This window comes from Elaeis guineensis, chromosome 13 (genome assembly GCF_000442705.2).
Source record: "Elaeis guineensis isolate ETL-2024a chromosome 13, EG11, whole genome shotgun sequence".
NCBI classification, from domain to species: Eukaryota; Viridiplantae; Streptophyta; class Magnoliopsida; order Arecales; family Arecaceae; genus Elaeis; species Elaeis guineensis.
This window is the reverse complement of record NC_026005.2, coordinates 67,010,441-67,014,621: the sequence shown is the minus strand read 5'-3', so window position 1 is coordinate 67,014,621 and position 4,181 is coordinate 67,010,441. Positions and strand designations below refer to the sequence as shown.

At 43.3% G+C, this 4,181-nt stretch overlaps 1 pseudogene; it reads right to left on the bottom strand.

Annotated features, from left to right (window-relative positions):
* Positions 1 to 2,285: 2,285 nt before the first annotated feature.
* On the bottom strand, positions 2,286 to 3,709 carry LOC140853374 (3-oxo-Delta(4,5)-steroid 5-beta-reductase-like; annotated as a pseudogene).
* Positions 3,710 to 4,181: the final 472 nt, after the last annotated feature.

Sequence of the window (4,181 nt, the reverse complement as noted above, 5' to 3'; positions counted from 1 at the left end):
TCAATTCGCGAATATCTCAAGTATCGAGGTGCAGAGAGTTTAACTTTATGGAAAACATGATGGACCTGCCAACTAAGCTATTGTGCCAACAGAAGACTGAAGCAAGAAGATAGCGATGGCGTACAGCATCCCTTCCATGCATGGCTAAAAGCTAAAGTTTTTGGAGAGAAGTAGAAGACATCTTGGAGCATGGTTGTAATTATTTTTGCTTATCCTTGTAGTAATTTTTTTTGATGCAATGAATATCTTTAATTTTTTTTTGCTTTTGATGTTAATAATTTTATTATATATGCATAAATATATTTAAGTTTTTTATGCTTGAATATGAATTGTGATCTCCAAATAGGCTATGATTGTTAAGACGGATCATGATCAGGAGATACGATCTATACCCAGTAAATAGTCTATGTTGAAGAGCAATTCATAACATCTATTTTCAAATTTTTAGGATTTAGATTTGAATAATCTATGATTTATAAGGATGCATCATGATCAAGATGATACGATCCATGCTCTAGAGAGATAGATTATGCACATAACTAAGGTCTTAAAATAATTAAAAAGATATTTTTCTTGCGTTAAAAGGAATTATCAGGATCATGCTTGTAGATGAATTTGAAAATTCTAGAACTCCTTTAATTGTTTCTTGATCCTTTAATAGTTGTTTCCTACTCATTTTCTTTTGTTTTAATTACTTAATTTAATCAATCTTACTTTTATATAATTGCTAAATTTTTTTTCTTAAAATTTACTTAAAATTAAATTGAACGTAACTTAACCTCTATCCCTATGGATTCGACCCGACTTAGCTATCTAGCTGATTGATAACTTATTACTTGATGTGCATTGATGATAATGCATCAGGCTTCATGTCTGGAAGGTAGAAAATCATTAGTAAAAAAATTGAAGTGAAGTGCAAATCAATGATACTTATCCTCAGGATTGGCTGGCTCAATCCGATCTTATATAACATCTCTTCGAAAAGGAACTTGTGTAGAGGAGCAGCATGGCTAAAAATAAACTTCAAGCTCCCTCAATGTCTGAGAGAACTGGAGCCTTGTTCAATGACCTCTAAGGTCGATCTCATGAAGTATCGAAATCCTAGAGCTGCTCGATAAAAAAAAAAAAATAATACTCCTTCCATTATAAATAGAAGAATGAGCATCTCGAACGAGATGCTGTCCCATCTGAGGAGAAACATACAACCATCTAATCTCTTTGGGGTGCTCTTTAAACGAGAAACATGGCGAAAGAGATGGTTGGTTGGTTTAGTACCAAAGAGGAAATGATGAGAAAGAAAGGCTACTATAAGATGCCATGAGTTCAGTGCCATGCTACAGAAAGCTATTTGAAAGACCCTAAGAAGATCTACAATAAAAGAATGAATATGTAACTTGAGGTCAACTTTGAAGGACTCTTTATAGTGTCCGGCCTGAGCTCAAGAAGGCTTAGCTATCTGATCATCGGGACCAGCAAACTCCAATATCAATTCTAGAGAATTGATATTAGAGGCAGAGATCTCCAAATCCTCACAAGTGAGGATGGAGGCCAGACAAAAAAGGCCAAAATTAGGTATTTTCTTAACTTTGGTTCCCTCCGAGGAAGACTCCCATAGACTAAGGACTCTTAATGGATAAATTCTGATTAGAAGATCAAGTGCTCAGAGACAAGCTCCAGATGCTCATCTTCCACAAAATTTTTCTCTTAAATCAAATATTGATAAAACAATCAAAGTCTTTAATTTTTCTCATCTATTCAATCGATCCATGTGGTATAAATCATCCAATTAGAATGCCTGCACTCAAGCTAATCAGGAGTCCTGTCTGCACTTAGGCTGACCAGATAGTGAACCAGATTATTAATGTGATATCTACTATAATTACAGAAGCACACCAAAAGGATCGAAACATGGATTAAAGAGGAGCCAGATTCTGCCAATCCTGAGATTTGTGATATCAACGATCATATTTTCGAAGGGATTCGGCTTCCATAACCCAGAATCAGGAGATCAGCGTCTGCTAATTCCTTGCACTTTATTCTTCCATCCTTTTCTCTACCCATCAACCCATCCACGTGAGAGACATTAAAGGACAAAACGATCAGGATGCAGACATGCCCGAAGCAGCTAACAAAAAGCCAAAAGTGTCCCATTTGATATAATAATGGATCTAAAAACAAGGTGTTGCTAGTTATTGATTTAACATCACAAACATCTTTAACTTGGTCAAGACAAATAAATTTCTCTGAACCACAAAACACCACAATAATAATAGCATAGCTGAGAACATGCATCCTTATTTTCATTCCATCACTTGCAAAACATAAAAATCATACAACCAGTCCTTCGTGAATGAAAACAAAAGGCAAACCAAGCAAGCAAGGTGAATTCAAATATTACACTAAATGATAGAAAGAAGGTATGCATAAAAGACATATCTAGGAACAATCTTGTAAGCCCTCGTCTTATCAATCCAAGAAATGAAAGAAGATACCGTGTTTCGGAACCCCAAGAACCCACGCTCCTTGCTCTTGTTCATGCCGTCCAGACGCACCTCCTCCACGCCGAACACAGCATCAACAAACCACTAGTTCCCCACCTCCTCCAACCTGGTGGGCGCAAGCTCATGCTCCGCAACGATCTCCTCCCACAGCCCTTCCTTCTCCTTCATCGCATCCACCAGCTTGAACCGCTGCTCCTCTCCCTCGTACCCGATCGACCTCCACCCCGAACTCCCTCGCCAGCAACGGCCACAAATACTTCCACTTGTACAAATCCCCGTTGCTACAATTGAAGGCCTCATTCTTGGCATACGGATCGATCGCCGCCCAGATCTGGTGCTCGGCGATCATGTCAGCATCGGAGGCATCGCTGAAATCCTCCCAAACTGCCCGGCTCCCCGGCCATTTCAGGGGCCCTTCCCGCCAGCAAATTGCGGCATAAGCACAAAGACTCCTCACCAAATTCATGAGGCTATACGTGGAGAAACCGAAGATGGTCGTCGGGCGGTGGATCGACCACGTCCCGGTCCCATCCCTCTTAGCTATCTCCTCGAAGAGGATGTCCTCGAGGTCGTAGTAAAAGTTGGGACAGTCAAGCCGCGAGAGATCCTCGCGGAATGGGGGCTTATGGGGCTTTACCCTGCCCAAGGACTCGAACGAGCCGAGGTAGTGCTTGCGGCCGGTCTGGAGGCACACGTGCCGGAGATTGGGGGCATTGGAGAGGACGGCGGCGAGAACGTTGCGGAGCATGGCCGAATTGACCTCCCGGTTCTCGGCCTCGACGGTGCGGTTCACCCACGTGACGTAGAAGACGTGGGTGACGTCGGTGAGGCGAGAGAGCTTCGCGAAGACATCGTCGGGGTCGGACACATCGCACTGGATGTGTTCGACGGGGAGGCCCAAGGTAAGGGAACGGAAAGAGACGGGGCGGGGGCCGTAGACCTTCTAAGGCCACCAGGGGTGTCGGAGAGGGGGAGGATCTCGGCGAGGCTGTTGCCGACGATGCCGGTGACACCGATCACCAGACCGACGCTCTGGAAATTGGAGGCGGCTCCGCCACCGCCGGAGTCTTCATCGATCTTCTTCTCAGCGGCGCCCATGTCTCCGGCCCACCGCCAGCTCATGACTCCGTTTATTATGGGTTTGTTTAAATACACGAGAGTGGTGGGAAAGCTGAGATTTATAGGATAGACACGAGGAGGGCGAGGGTGGTGCGGGTTTGTGCCGCTGCTGAGAGGGAAAAAAAAAACAGGCTGGCAAAGGCCCCCAAGAATTCAACAAGCAGAGGAAGCACAGTGGCTGTGGAGAAGGCCGGATGAGGGATGGAGGACGGATGCGTGCATGTCGCTTTATCTTGGTCCTTCAATATGAGAAGGAACGGTATGTGATTCGCGTTCCGGTTGACTTATTTTTCGTCACTATCACTGTTGATTTATCCTCTTTGAGGAGGAGGCAGAGTGGTTGCGGATTTTGTTATCGAGGCTCGGATTCCGAAAAAATTATTGATTGAATCGGGCGCTTCATATTATTTTTCTAAAAAAATTCCCGATGGCAATCGAGGAAAGAAATCAATACGATCTTCTGTGAGCCTCCAAAAATTTTATATTTAAAAAATTAGAAACCATTAATAGTTCAAGATGGGCGGCAAGCGCCGTAACATCACCCCAGGGCCAACCCAGAAC